At 43.1% G+C, this 16,143-nt stretch overlaps 1 pseudogene; it reads left to right on the forward strand.

The window, feature by feature from the left end:
* The first annotated feature begins 3,917 nt into the window (after positions 1-3,917).
* Positions 3,918-5,701, forward strand: LOC100395288 (pre-rRNA-processing protein TSR1 homolog pseudogene; annotated as a pseudogene).
* Positions 5,702-16,143: the final 10,442 nt, after the last annotated feature.

Below are 16,143 nucleotides of genomic sequence, written 5' to 3' on the forward strand. Positions count from 1 at the left end.
TATTAGTTTTTTCTTATTCATTTCACAACATCCTGTTGGGCCTACGCTGCTAAGAAAGTCTCTTACATATTTGGGGTTTGTTGAGGGGGGCGCGCAGGACACTGGAAAAGGGAGGATATAGAGAAGCTTGTGATGAATTTTAACAGGAAATGTCTTTAACAAATGAAGCCTCTCTTCCCTTGCCTAGTTCTGAAATGCCTCTGGCTTGAAAACTCCCCATATGCTCGTTATTTATGTACACCACGCAAAGTCTAAACAAAGAGCTCCATTCTTGATCCCCCCACACAGCCTGGAGCAGCTAGGAAATTTTCCACCGGAGAGATATAGGGGGATCCGGAGCAGAACCACACCAAGGCTCACTGTACTGGCAAAAACCAAATATAATGTTGTAGGGACAATGTGGAGTAAATTCACCTGCCTCCCAGAGAAAAGGTCGTTTATTGCCAATAAGTCCAAATCTTCAAGTTGTGCCTGTATTAGTTTGCTATGGCTGCTGTAACAAAGTACCACAAAGGGGTGGGTTAAAACAGCAGGCATTCCTTGTTTCATGCTTCTGGAGTTCTAGAGGCTAGAAGGCAGTGAGGAAGAACTCGTTCTCTCTCCTAGCTTCTGGTGGTGTGTTGGCAATCCCTGGGTATCTCTTGGCTTGTAGAAGCACTGCCCTGATCTCCGTCTTCATCTGCACGTGGTGCTCTCCCTGTGTGTGTGTGTCTGCATCCAAATTCCCATTTTTATAAGGATACCAGTCACGATAGATGAGGGCCCACCTTAAAAACTTCATCTTAAATAACATCTGCAGAAATCCTATTTCCAAATAGAGTTACATTCACTGCTACTAGGGGTTAGGACTTGAACACATAAATTGTAGGGGATGCAACACACCTATAACAGTGTCCAATATAAAACATCCTGGCAGCAAAGCTGACAACCCTGTCCAGGGGCAGCTAGTGGGAGGATCACAGATTAGCCTTTCAAAAAAAATGGCCAATCACAGTGGCTCATGCCTGTAATCCCAGTGCTTTGGGAGACCAAGGCAGGCAGATCACCTGATGTTCAGAAGTTCAAGGCCAACCTGGCCAACATGGTAAAACCCTGTCTCTACCAAAAATACAAAAATTAGCCAGGCATGATGATGCATGCCTATAGTTCCAGCTACTCAGAAGGCTGAGGCAGGAGAATCACTTGAAACCAGGAGGCAGAGGTTGCAAGGAACTGAGACGGCGCCACTGCACTCCACCCTGCTGGGCAACAGAGCTAGACTCCATCTCAAAAAAAAAAAAAGTGGCCATCCTGGGATTTAAAGGGCAAGTTTCTGAGCTGCAGAAATTCTCAAGGAAGAGCTAACCCTTGAAAGATTCTCCTTGAGAGTGAGGAAGGAAACCATTCAAGACAGAGTGGCTGTGCCTCAGCCCTCTGATTCTTCATTTTCCTGCCTTTCTTGCAGCAAACAGCTGGGCAAAAATCTCACTAAATCTATGAAAGCAGCTGGACTGCTCTGCCCTAGGCTTCCCCTACTCAGAACTGACCTTTTCCATTGCTTCCCCTTAGACATTAATGGAAGAAGAGAAGTCAGAGATGGGGCATTAATCAAAAGTCTTCAACCCACGGTCTTAATTCAACTCTGTTCCCCTTTGAAATACTTCCTTCCTGTTTCCCTCTCCCTCTCCCTCTTCCACCCCAAAAACCAAGAATACAGTCCATGGGAAATTTTTAAGGAAAACAAGAAAGTGAAACTTCCGCAGTCAGCAACATGTTTGACGTCCCCAAGTCCTCTCTCGCTCAGATTCCAAAGCCTATCAGCCCCGGCCTGTGGTGGCCAGTACTGGCGTTCTTTAATTCTGGTTTTGATTGAACTTTCTCAGGCCTCAAGGGAGTAGGCAAGAATTGCTGTGTAGAATTGTTTTCCAATCATTTGTTTGTGTGTTGGTTGTGTATTATTTGTTCCCTTCAAAGTACCTGTGCCATCCCTCCGCTACACAGTGGACAGGAGGCTCCAGGGAGAGCAGGTAGATAAGCCCCTGCCAGGGCTGAGACAGAGATGATGTTCTTCTCCTCCCATGGCCATGCCCAAGTCAGCTTTTACCATTGAATGGAGCTGTTGGTTTGCTCTCTCCCATCACTACTGCCCCCAAGGACTGTCCTGGCCTGCACCTTATACCAGCTCCCGATTCTGCCCCTTTTGTGCCATTTTAACCACACCCTTGGTCCAGACTGTTGCCCCCTGACTGAATTGCTATTACCACCTGCATGTCAGAGGGGGTGCAGGGTTTGTTCTCTGATGTCCCAGCCCTCTACTCTGGTAAAACTTCTATTTTAACCAACTTGCAGTCAGCACCTACCCAACGGGTAAGAAGGTAGATGATCAGTCAGCGCCGACCTTACAAAAACGATCTACCACTTATTTCAGGACATAGTAAACCCTCAGCATGTGCAGGTCCCGAGAGGGTGGAATGCTTTGCAGTAACAGTTAAAAATCAGTCCTGGGGACATTAAGGGCTATTTGGTAAATGCATGTTCATTTTTAGGTTACCTGCTTCCTGTTATGATTTAGCTCCAGACTATCTGTTTAGTTGGAGTCTAATGTGTGAATTTAGAGATTCCAGTTTAAGATGACAGTTGATATTTTTATTTATTTAGCGAATATAGTATTGACCATTCACCTAAACTGTTCTATGTGCTTTGTAAATACTAAATCACTTAAGTCAGCACAAATGTATGAGGTATGTGCAAGCATTGCCATTCTTACTTTGAAGGTGAGAAAAGACACACAAAAAGGTTTAGTAACTTGCTAAAGGCACTCAGCTAGTAACCAGCAGAGCTGGGATTCAAACTTCCCTAGTCTAATCGAGTCTGAACTCTTAACCACTGCACTGAGGAACAACTATAACTCTACTACGTCAATGGGGCCAAAAAACGGGCGGAAATAAAGTCGCAGCTGAAAGGAGAACCCCCAGAAGAAAACTCACTTGTTTCTCTGTGAGGCATTTACTGCACTTAAACACAACTTTTCTCTAGCTCAACTGGGCTTGCCAGAGATTAGATAAAACAGGAAATTTTGGCACTAAGGGATAGTTATAGTTATCCAAAAGGGATGCATCCATTCAATTAGGATAGTACCAGATCTCTGAGTGCTGCTGGACTAGACTATACTTTCCTCTTACTACTAAGAGCATTCACTCTTTCCCTGGTCTTCTGCAGATGGGAATTCTAATGTGGCAAACACACACAAAAAAACCTGTACAATTTTTATTAAAGGGTATTATTTTTAACTATGGGAAAAAAATAATATCCAAATTTTCCACATTTTATTCTTTTAATTTTTAATCATTTTTATTGCATATATTTATGGAGTACAATGTGATGTTTTGATCTATGTATACATTATAGAAAGATTCAATCAAGCTAATTAATATGTGCATTGCCTCACAAATTTATCATTTTTTGTGATGAGAACAATTAAAACCCTATTTTAGCAATTTTGAAATAGGCAATACATTATCAGCTGCACGTGGTGGCTCACATCTGCAATTCCAGCACTTTGGGAGGTCAACACGGGAGGATCACTTGAGTCCAGCAGTTTAAGACCAGCTTGGACAATATAGTGTGACCCCAACTTTACAAAAAAAAAGATTAAAGAATAAAATAAAATAAATACAATGGGCTAACTCTGTACACATGAGGTGTAGCATGACAGCCCACCACTCCAGCCCACTCAAGCAGCAGAATAAAGCTCATACAGGTGGGTGGCTTCGGGGTCGGGGATCTGCACAGCAGGATGGCAAGGCCCGTCTAGCACTGAAAACCCTAAGCAAGAAGATGAGAAAAGAACTCAGCAGAGTAGAGGCATCCCACCAGCCAGCTCCAAAAGCAGGAGAAGGAGGCGGTTCTGGCAGAGAAGAGACAGCTGGGTAGCAGGGATGGCCCTCTTCATCACACTAGCTGTCCAGGGAATATCTGGCCTCCCACTGAAGAAACAAATAGATGCAGAAAAAAGCTAAGTAAAGCAGTGGAGAAGCACTTTCCGGATGCGCTCTAACTCCTCTTGTTAGACACTCAGCAGGAGGTAGGGATGCTGCTTAGGCAGTTGGCTAACCGGGAGCAACGGCATTGTGCTTTTCAAGATTGGGAGGCCCACCTACTTGCTCATGCTGCTGATTTTGCTCCTAGTGAAGAGAATAACTTAGTGGGCACCTTGAAAATTGCAGGCTATGTTCATGGGCAGACTCTGAATGTCAATAGATTGCTGCATATCGTTGACTTGGTGATTTCCAGATGAAACAGACAGATGTACCCATAGACCCTTGTCCTTTAAATCCTAGAGTAATTAAATCCCAAAACCGATCTGTGCTATGGATACTGTTGATGATATAGAAGAAGACCTTGAGGTCCTAATGAAGGCAGACCCTGATAGACAGGAATCCTGACAAACAGAGGTTATCCCAGATGCAATGGAGGGGCGCAAACCTGGCCCAGTGAGGAGGAGTTGAGTGAGACAAGGGATTTCTTGAAGGAAAGTTCTAAGGTGTGCAAAGAATATGATGATATAGAATATGAGGACTTTATGAAGGAGGAGTCTCAGGATGAAAGTGTGAAGATGAAGAAGAGGAGGAATGTGAAACTATGACTTCAGGGGAGTCTGTGCACGATGATCTCTATGATGAGAAAGTGGATAAAGAACAAAATCGGCAGCATGGGCAAATAGGCCTGCGGATCTTGAAAATGCAAAAATGATGGAGAAATGTAAACAAGACTGGAAGAGATGTTTCCAGATGAAGTGGACACCCCCTGTGACGTGGCTGCTAGAATTCAATTTCAGAAATACAGAGGCCTCGCGAGCTTCCAGCCATCTCCATGGGATCCTAAGGAAAAATCTTCCTCAAGATTATGCTTGAATATTTCAGTTTCAGAACTTTTACTAATACTAGGAAAAGCATCTTTAAAGAGATTGAAGAAAAAAATCGAAGGAGCTGGTATGTCCCACTTCATGTCTCTGATGTCCCTGTCTCAGTGGTTGAGTGCTTCAGGCAAGGAGCACCCTTGATTGCATTTTCCTCATACCTCACGAACAGAAGATGTCAGTATTTAAAATGGTGAGGCAGGACCCTGGCAACCCTGAATCTGTGAAAGCCAAGGAGGAGCTCATATTCCACTGTGGATTCAGGTGCTTCTGAACCTCACCTTTATTCTCTCAGCACGCTGCAACAGACAAACATCACTTTCAGAGATCCCCCACTGGTGACATAGCCCTGGCAGTGACAGCATAGGAGCCAATTCATCTTTGCTGCTTTTCAAGCAGAAAAGCAATGGAATGCACAATCTCATTGCTACGTGCCATTTTTTGTTGGTGGATCTCAACGGAATGGTCATCAAGAGAGTTGTCCTGAGTGGTCATCCTTTCAAAATTTTTACTGAGATGGTGGTGGTACATTACATGTTCTTCAATAGAGAAGATGTGCAGTGGTTTAAACGGGTGGAGCTGAGAACAAAGTAGGGCTGCGGAGGACACATCCAGGAGCCTTTAGGAGCCCATGGCCACGTGAAGTGCAGCTTTGATGGGAAGCTAAAATCTCAGGACACAGAACTGATGAACCTCTATAAACGAGTTTTCCCCAAATGGACTTATGATCCATATGTACCAGAACCAGTGCCTTGGGTAAAAAGTGAGATTATTTCAACAGTGCCTCAGGTGGGCATGGAGTAATGGATTTAAAGAGATTCTGTCTTACTGATGGCAGTCAGCACTCCAGGGATGGGAGTCACAGTTTATTTTCTATGTCAGCCTGTCAGTCTGCTGTACCATTTTGCAAGACTTTTTTTGGCCTTGAGAAAATGTCTCAGTTAAGCATGGAAGTTTTCCTACTACTTAATCCAAAAAGCTATTAAATCTTACTCAAATAAAAATAAATGCATAAGTAAAATGCATTATTGTTAACTGTGGTCACCATGCTGTACAACAGATCATTAAAGCTATTCCTCCAGTGTAATTGAGACTTTGTATCCGACCACATTCCCTTTTCAACTTAGTCACTGACTTGCTGATGTTCCGCTTTCACAGAGATGGGAGTTGGGCTTGCTTCTTTCGCCTTTAAGTTGATTCTTTCCTCTGAGGGAGGAAGCCTGTCATCCTTGACGTTCATCATCCGCTGGGATAGCACTCCAAAGTCACCCTCCCCATGTGGCAAATCTGGTGTCTGTCAGATGTGCCCACACGTTTGTGGCTTCTCTGGGAATGGAAGAACCACGGTGATTACTGCTTAAACTTAACGACCAAGTTTATTCCAGCAGGTTCCTGGTAAACAGCACTGCAGCTGAGAAGGCTTATCCTGTTTATGTTAACATGAAATATCCCGGGTTGAGACTCCCAGAGCAGGGCAGAGGCTGCACTCCCTGAATGTCAGCTGTTTGAAGGGCCTTCTGTTTTGACAAATGGTGTTTAGATAAGAAAGCCACTGTTGATGTGATCTTTTGTATCAACTTTGAGCTTTTGACGTAGATGTAGGTTGTTCTATTTCAGTATACGCCAGGCCTTCTCAAAGAGGAGAATCGTCACTCTGTAATGATTGGAAGTCCCCCATTGGCTAACCCTCCACACACGGCGTGACCTTCTTAAGTTGCTGTCTCCGCATCAGGTTTCTCAAGCTCAGCACTATTACCACAGGACTGAGTCATGCTTTGTTGTGGGCCGTCCAGTGCATTGTAGGGTGTTTAGCAGCAACCTGGCCTCTGCCCACTAAATGCCAGTAGCACCCTCCCACAAGTCCTGACAACCAAAACTGTCTACAGACATTGCCACATGTCCTCTGGGGAGGGGACAAAACCACCCCCACCCACCCACCTGCATTGAGAACCCTACTCAAAGTTCAAAAGAACATTCTTTTTATAAAGGCCAGGAAGGGACAGGACCATTTGTAGAACATTCAGGAACTCTCAAATCATTCCCAGATGGTCTCTTCTATCATCCATGTCCACAGGGTGTCTGACTGGTCCAGCTAATTGAAACTGGAAAACACGAATATTTAAAAGACATTACCAGAAAAATTAAAATCACCCAATGAGTATTCAATAAGTATTCTTTATGTGCCTTCAACATGGTCTGCTCTCCAGATTCTTTAAAAGCTTTCTGTCTCAACAGCCTTAAAAAAGAGGGAGGGCAGGCACAGTGGCTCACATCTGTAATCCCAACACTTTGGGAAGCCCAGACGGGAGGATCACTTGAGCCTAGGAGTTTGAGACTGACCTGGGCAATATAGAGACCTTGCCTCCACAAAAATTTAAAAATTAGTTGAGTGTGGTGGTGCACACCTGTAGTCCCAGCTACTCGGGAGGCTGAGTTGGGAGGATGGCTTGAGCATGAGAGGTGGAGGTTGTATGAGCCGTGATCATGCCACCACACTCCAGCCTGGAAAAAAAGCAAGGCCTTGTCTGGGGGAAAAATAAAGGAAGGGAATCGTGTTGCATGCTGCAATATGGATGAAACTTGAGGACATTATGCTAAGTAAAATAAGCCAGGCAGAAAAAGACAAACACTGTATGATTCCACTTACATAAGGTCCCTAAAGTGTTCAGGTTCAGAGACAAGAATAGAATGGCGGTTCCCGGGAGCTGAGGAGAAAGGGACTTGGGGAATTGTTGTTTAATGAGTACAGAGTTCCAGTTTTGCAAGATGAAAAGAGCTCTAGAGATTGGTTGCATGACAATATGAATGTAACACTACTGAACTATACATTCAGAAATGGTTAAGATGGTAAATTTTAACTTAGGTGTTTTTATCACAATAAAAACTGATAATAATCAAGAAAAATAGCACCAGCCTGGTGCCTTGATGACAGGGCAGTGGTTTATGACAGGACATGGAGTGTTCAGAAGGTAGAATTAAGAATTCTGATGATAGTTCAGAAAAGTAGAATTAAGAATTAAGTACAGTTTTGAAAAGGTGTCATCATTCAGAAAAGAGATTCTCCTATTACAACTTTGGTCAAATTTGGATCCTTTGAGCTGATCCTATTCCCAAAAGTCCAGAAGCTACTGTGAAGTGCATAGATCATTTCTTGAGACTTTTAGCATTATACATCACCCTCTTTGGTATTTTTGCCAGGACCTTAGAGAGGGGAGTGTGTGTGTGTGTGTGTGTGTGTGTGTGTGTGTGTGTGTGTGAGAGAAGTAGTTGCAGTGCAGTAGCATCAACTTATAATTTCTTACAACCACTTTATAAGGAAAGGAAGCCAGGGTTGGCGGGAGAGAACTGAAGCTCAATGAGGATAAATGAGGTGGTTCCCAACAGCAGCCCCCACCAACTTCTAAAAGAGGCCACGCTGAGGAAATGAGAGGGCAGCCCCCGGGCCACTACCTCCAGCCCAATTAGAGCAACACCAAGCCCTGTGCACTCCACTTGAGCTTCCACCTAAGATTCCACTTGAGGAAAGGATTCTGTGTCTAAACTTTGAAAACCACTAGATTAGGAACAGCTCTAGTTTCCTTCACCACTTAAACACTCTGTAATCCCAGTGGAGCAGGCTGATTATTCATTTGATCATTTTGGCAGCCAATCACCCCCCAAAAAAGTGGGGTGCCCAGACATAATCCAGGTATGGCACTAAGATATAACAACAACAACCAAAAAAAACATTTTGCAGCCCCTATTCTAAGAAACTCATGGGGTAGTGGGATTCAACAGCATGTACACCAATATAACTACTGCCCAGTATTCTAAAAGAGGGAATAATAAGGTGAGATGGAAGAAAAAAAAAAAGCCTTTATAACACGAAGAAATTCTAACTAAGTCAAGTAGAAATGAAATGCAGCGAATCTTACAGCTGGGAGGAATCCTGGAGTGGTTCACAAGATGGAGGTGAGAACTGCAGGAACTGGGACCTGGGAATGAGACCGAAAGACAGAATCAAGAGGCTTCCAAGGCACAGTCACCACAGGCAGGCCCTCTCCACTTCAGAAAAACATACGCATGGCTGCTTACAGTCCCAGCTTAGCAGTATCAGTGTCTTTTTCTCCCAGTGCTTCTCCATCCATTCCAGGAAGAACCATTTGGGCTCTGTTTGAGTTCCACGCCACTGCTGGTGGGGGGATGCACCATATCCATTAGCCAAGCCAGAGTGCTTGGCACCCTGCCTATCCCCATACTCATCATTAAAGGAGCTGACACCAAGAAGAAAGGGGATGGAAAAGGTACTGAGCAGAACGGTCACCACTGCAGGAGGCTCCGAGCTACCAGGCAGACAGATCTGCATGCGTGAATGTGGCTGTCCACCCTCCTGTCCAGCCCTGTTGCTATCTGCTCATATTATACTAGTCCTCTCTTATCTGCAGAGGACACATTCAAAGAACTCCAGTGGATGCCGGAAACCACAAATCATACCAAGCCCTATAGATGCTGTTTTATTCTATACAGTATATATATAATATACCTACGATAAAGTTCAATTTATATATTAGGCAGAGTAAGAGCTAATGAGAACAATAATAACATAGAACAATTATAACAATATGCCAGCATCACTGCTCCTGTGCTCTGGAGCCATTATGAAGTAAAATAAGGGTGACTTGAACATAAGCACTACGAAACCGTGGCAGCTGATCTGATACTCAAGATGGCTCCCAGGTGGCTAACCCACAGGGAACATAGGCAGTGCTCACACACTGCACAGAGGTGTGATTCACGTCCCGGGCAGAGCTCCGCGGGAACCGTGCCAGACCTGAGCATGCTACTCAGAATGGTACTAAAATTAAAACTTATTTGAATTGCTTATTTTTGGAATTATTCCCTTTAATATTTTTAGACTGCTGTTGACCATAAACTAATTTAAACTGTGGAAAGTGAAACTGCAGATACGCAGGGACTGCTGTGCACCACCCGGGTCACCTGGAACCATTTCCGTGAATGAGGCATCCAGAGGAGGGAACCACAAGCCCAGACTTCATTAGCCATTAGATTCCTAGGGCTGCAGTAACAAAGGACCACAAGCTGAGTGGCTTTAAACAAAGATATGTATTGTCTCACAGTTCTGGGAGCTAGAACTCTCAGAGGAAGTTGTTATTAGGGCCATACTCTTTCTGAAGCCTAGAGGGAAGTCCTTGCTTGTCTCTTGCTAGCTTCTGGTTGTTGCCAGCAGTCTTCAGCATTACTTGGCTTGTAGATGCTCCATCTCCCATCTTCATGGTGTTCCCCTTGTGTGTCTGTATCTTCACATAAGCAGCTTCATGTAAAGACATGTAACCATCTTCATATAAGAACACCATATATTCATACCGGATAAGGAGCCTGGTCCACTCCATTATTACATCTTAACTAATTACATCTTCAATCAACCTGTTTCCAAATAAGGTCACATTCTGAGGTTCTGAGGGTCAAGTCTTCAACATGTCCTTTTCAAGGACGCAATTCAACCCATAGTAGCCAGACACAGGCTTTTGTGCAAAACCTCTGAACGGAAAACCGTTAGCCTTTTCCATTTTGCTTGCACGCAGGAACATCAACAAGGTCCAAGACAATAGTAGACTGAGACATAGCCCAACAAAGAAAACAAATGCGTTAAATCCTTATCAGAGCAAAAGATGTTAAAATAAATAATGCAAAAAGTTTGTATTAACTTGAAACTCCAAGTTAGAAGTCATGGTCTGTGCCTCTGAAATCCACAGATTTGACTGCTTCATAAACATCAGTATTCTGCAATTTGCCTCATTATTCAAGACCACGCAGTACTTTATGGAAATATAAAACTGGCAACTCAGTCCTTAAACCATATGTTTTAATAAGTAGCAGCTAATTAGGCAAAGAATTTGCATGTCTGCTATTTTGGGACTGTTACAACATCTCCCAGGGATTGTAAATGTCCTTATTCACAGCAAACTGTACCCGAGGTAGTAGCAAAATATAAGCCACAGCTATGCAATTATGCTACTGTGAGAATATGTTCTCAGCAGGTGAGAAAGTAAATGCTTGCAAGGTAATTAGGAAAGAAACCTAGCAACGAAGGAAAAGCTTGAGGCCGAGACTAGGTGAGGAAATACGGACTCCACAGAGATATCATCGAGCTCTAATGCAAAGACTTTAGTTTTGTCTAAATATTAAGAGCCATCTTACAATGAGATTAGTTTTCTCCAACCTGGGACTGACCATGTTACAACCTTGGTCCAAAGATCAGCTTTACTGACTTTGCATACTGAGAGAGAGAGAGAGAGAGAGAGAGAGAGAGAGAGAGAGAGAGAGAGAGAGAGAGAATGTTAGAGAGGCATGACAGGGTTGAGGAGGGATGAGTGGGAGAAACACAGCTCCTTTTCAGGGGTCTTGCTTTAAAATGCAAAAGTTCAGGCTCAAGACTCAACTCAAGCACAATCTCCAGTAAGTAGTGTTTTACAATTCTGCTCTAAGCCCCGACCCACAACCTACTGGCTAGGCTGAGCCATAGTAAATATCCCCTTCTCATTGCTCTCATAAACCCTGAAAAGATAGCGTGACCCTGCATCCTCCTTTCCATTGATCCACTATAATTTTTTAGCAAACTCTTTCACTTTCTAAAATTTCTCAATTTTGTTTAAACAGTTCATGGTCAACTTATTTATTCATTCTTGTCCTCTGCCTGCCCCTGCCATGGGGCCTTGCATCTCCCATTCAACGAAAAGGACAGAAACTGTGTTGCATTTCTTTTTTTACTTCCAGTGGCTAGAGATGCCTGGCATGCAGCAATTAACCAATAATTTATTGAACTTAGCTAAATTAAATAGAAGTGTTCTTCAGCCATTAACACTGTACTGTCCAGTCACTTACTAGCTTACCAGACAGGAGGGACCCCTAATATCAGAACACTGGGGCAATAGAGAAGGGAGGAGCACACAAAAAAGACCAACAAGTGTCAAAGAAAGGTTTTACCTATTTTACCCCCATCTTAGCCTGTTTTCTGTTGTTATAACAGAATATCTGAGACTAAGTAATTTTTTTTTTTTTTTTGAGACTGGGTCTCACTCTGTGGCTGAGGCTGGAGGGCAGTGGCATGATCACTGCAGCCTCAGCCTCCCAGGCTCAATCAATCCTCCCTCCGCAGCCTCCCAACTAGCAGAAATCACAGATGTGCACCACCACACCTGACTAATTTTTTTTATTTCTTGCAGAGACTTGGTCTCACTATGTCATCCAGGCTGGTCTCAAATTCCTGGGCTCAAGTAATCCTCCTACCTCAGCCTCCCAAAGTGTTGGGATTACAGGCATGAGCCACTGTACCCAGCCTGGGTAAGTTATTTAAAAAATAAATATATTCTTTATAGTTCTGGAGGCTAGGAAGTCCAAGATCGGGGGCTGTGTCTGTTCAGGTTATTGTGAGGGCCTCGTGCTGTGTCATAACATGGCAGAAGGCATCACGTGGTGGGAGCACATGCAAGGGCAGCCAGTGGGGCAGGCACAGGGGAGGAAACAAAGGAAGAGGCCAACCTGCTTCATTACAACCAACTCTTCATGACAATGAAACCATCTCCACGAGAACTAATCCAATCTTGCAAAAAAGACATTAATCCCTCTTACTGACCCAATTACCTTTTAAGGTCCCACCTCCCAATACCATTAATTGGCAATTACATTTCAGCCTGAGGTTAGCAGGGACAAATCCCACCCAAACCATAGCATCACTTCTACCCCACTAGACGGTCCTTTTCCACCCACCAGCCAGGAGGGTAGTAAACACCAAGGCCTGCCTATAAGGATCTTTATCTCAGACACACTCAGGCAGCACCCAGGGGTCATATGTGGCCACCTGCTCAGGCTCTGAAGACTCTTTCTTTATCTCTTTTTTAGACTATATATCTTCCCAAATATTTTGCTTTTCTTCCTGGCTCCACACGCTTTTGTCTCTGTAATCAGATTAAATTCAACTACCCCTGATTTTTAGCAGTCATACTAGCCACAACTAGCATTTGTTCATTTTAAAAAAAAGAGTATGCACGTTTCTCAAAGCAAAGTGAAGAATTGTCCTCAACGGGAAAGCTCCTCAGCAACAGCTGCCTCTCTCCACAACTGGAGTGGGGAAAACCTACAGGTCAAGGGTCCTGTGATTCTTACTACAGACAGCAGAGCTTCTAGTACACCGTAGGAAATTCCATAGAAAAACAACCCTTGGAGATTTGCTCATTCCTTTTCATCCTTTTCTCTATTCTTGTCTTGTCGTTTTATTTCATTAAGTTGGCCTTCGACCTCTGATATCCTTTCTTCTGCTTGATCCATTCTGCTATTTAAACTTGTGCATATTTCACTAAGTTCTCATGTTGTATCTTGAGCAAAGTATCCAAGAAATATGGGACTATGTGAAAAGACCCAATTTATGTTTGATAGGTGTACCTGAATGTGATGGAGAGAATGAATCCAAGCTGGAAAATATTCTTCAGGATATTATCCAGGAAAATTTTCCGAATCTAGCAAAGCAGGACACTATTCAACCCCAGGTAATACAGAGAACACCACAAAGATATTCCTCAAGAAGAGCAACCCCAAGGCACATAATCGTTAGATTCACCAGGATTGAAACGAAGGAGAAAATACTAAGGGCAGCCAGAGAGAAAGGCCAGATTACCCATAAAGGGAAGCCTATTAGACTTACAGCAGATCTCTCAGTGGAAACCCTACAAGCCAGAAGAGAGTGGGGGCCAATATTCAATATACTTAAAGAACAGAACTTTCAGCCTAGAATCTCATATCCTGCCAAACTAAGCTTCACAACTGAAGGAAAAATAAAATCTTTTATGAACAAGCAAGTACTCAGAGATTTTATTACCACCAGGCCTGCTTTACAAAAACTTCTGAAAGAAGCATTATACATAGAAAGGAACAACCAGTATGAGCCTTTCTAAAAATATACCAAAAAGTAAAGTGCATCAACATAAAGAAGAATTTACATCAACAAATGGATAAAATAGCCAGTTAACATCAAATGGCAGTAACCCTAAATTTAAATTGACTAAATCCCCCAATCAAAAGATACAGCCAAAACCTAATGGTATATCCAAAGATACACAAAGACTCAAAACAAAGGGTTGGAGAAAAACTTACCAACAAAATGGAGAGCAAAAATAAATAAATAAACAAAAAGCAGGAGTTGCAATTCTCACATTTGATAAAATAGATTTCAAAGCAACAAAGATACAGTGGTAAAAGGACAATGCAACAATAAGAGATCTTAATACCCAGATACATAAGACCCATAACGAGATTCAGACTCAACGAGACAGAAAATTAATAAGGATATCCAGAACTTCAACTCAGATCCGGAACAAGTAAACTCAATAAATACTCCATTGTAAATACACAAAATATTGATTGGCCATTATTAATACCCATTTTTAGAATGAAGCAATATTCCTGTTCTCTCTCCCTCTTTTTCTTCCTTTCTTCCTCTCCTTCTCTCCTTTTTTTACTTTTCAACATCCTAGTTCCTCACCTCTACTCAATACATTCCTCTGAACACCTGATTCCTTGTGATTCTCCCGTCCCACTGAAACCTCCAAAAAAAAAAAAATTCCTAGATACCTTTCACACTGATTCCTGTATTTGCTTTAACACACACACACACACACACACACACACACACACACACACTGAGTAATTTGCAGACAAAATGTCTCTTTACTTGTAAATTCTTATGTATATTTCCTATAAACAAAGACCTCTCTTATATAACCATGGCATGGGATTGAAAGCAGGAAATTAAAATAGATACAATACTATTATCTAATCTAGAGGCCTTAGTTGGGTTTTAGCCTATCTTCAAATCTCTACTTCCCATAGACTGTAGAATGCCTTTAACCCACTATGATTAATAATCCTTTTTCTCATTAATGAGAAGACAAATAATTATCACTGTTACCTGTTAAATATCAGTAATCACTAGAGCTTGTAATATAATGTTTTAAAAAAAAGAAAAACAACAACCCAAAGGAAACCCCTCAATTGTTCAGTCAATGATTATGTATTAGTCCGTTTTCATGCTGCTAATAAAGACATAACCAAGACTGGGAATAAAAAGAGGTTTAATTGGACTTACAACCTCAGAATCATGGCGGGGGGCAAAAGGCACTTACATGTCAGTGGCAAGAGAAAATGAGGAAGATGCAAAAGCGGAAACCCCTGATAAAACATCAGATCCTGTGAGACTTATTCACTACCATGAGAACAGTATGGGGGAACCTCCCCATGATTTAAATTATCTCCCACCAGGAGTACAATTCAAGATGAAATTTAGATGGGGACACAGAACCAAACCATATCATTCCACTCCTAGCCCCTCCAAATCTCATGTCCTCACATTTCAAAACCAGTCATGCCTTCCAAACAGCCCCCCGGAGTCTTAACTCATTTCAGCATTAATCCAAAAGTCCAGTTTCATCTAAGGCAAGTCCCTTCTGCCTATGAGCCTGTAAAATTAAAAGCAAGCTAGTTACTTCCTAGATACAATGGGGGTTTAGGTATTGGTTAAATACAGTCATTAAAATGGGAGAAATTGGCCAAAACGAAAGGATTACAGGGCTCATGCAAGTCCAAAATCCAGCGGGGCTGTCAAATTTTAAAGCTCCAAAATGATCTGCTTTGACTCCAGGTCTCACATCCAGGTCACACCAATGCAAGTGGTGGGTTCCCCTGGCCTTGGGCAGCTCTGCTCCTGCGACTTTGCAGGGTACAGCCTCCTTCTCAGCTGCTTTTATGGGCTGGTATTGAGTGTCTGTGACTTTTCCAAGCACTGTAGGTGGATCTACCATTCTGGGGTCTGGAGAATGGTGGCCCTCTTCTCACAGCTCCACTAGGCAGTGCTCCAGTAGGGACTCTGTGGGGGGCTCCAAACCCACATTTCCCTTCTGCATTGCCCTAGCAGAAGTTCTCCATGAGGGTCCAGCCCTTGCAGCAAACTTCTGCTTGGGCATCCAGGCATTTCTGTACATCTTCTGAAATCTAGGTGGAGGTTCCCAAACTCCAGTTCTTGACTTCTTTGCACCTGCAGGCTTAACACCAGGTAGAAGCTGCCAAAGGTTGGGGCTTTCACCCTCTGAAGCCATGGCCCAAGCTCTGTGTTGTCCCCTTTCAGCCATGGGTGGAGTGAATGGGACACAGGACACCAAGTTTCTAGACTGCATGCAGCATGGGAATCCTGGGACCTG

The sequence above is a fragment of the Callithrix jacchus genome, chromosome 2, assembly GCF_049354715.1.
Source record: "Callithrix jacchus isolate 240 chromosome 2, calJac240_pri, whole genome shotgun sequence".
Lineage (NCBI taxonomy): Eukaryota > Metazoa > Chordata > Mammalia > Primates > Cebidae > Callithrix > Callithrix jacchus.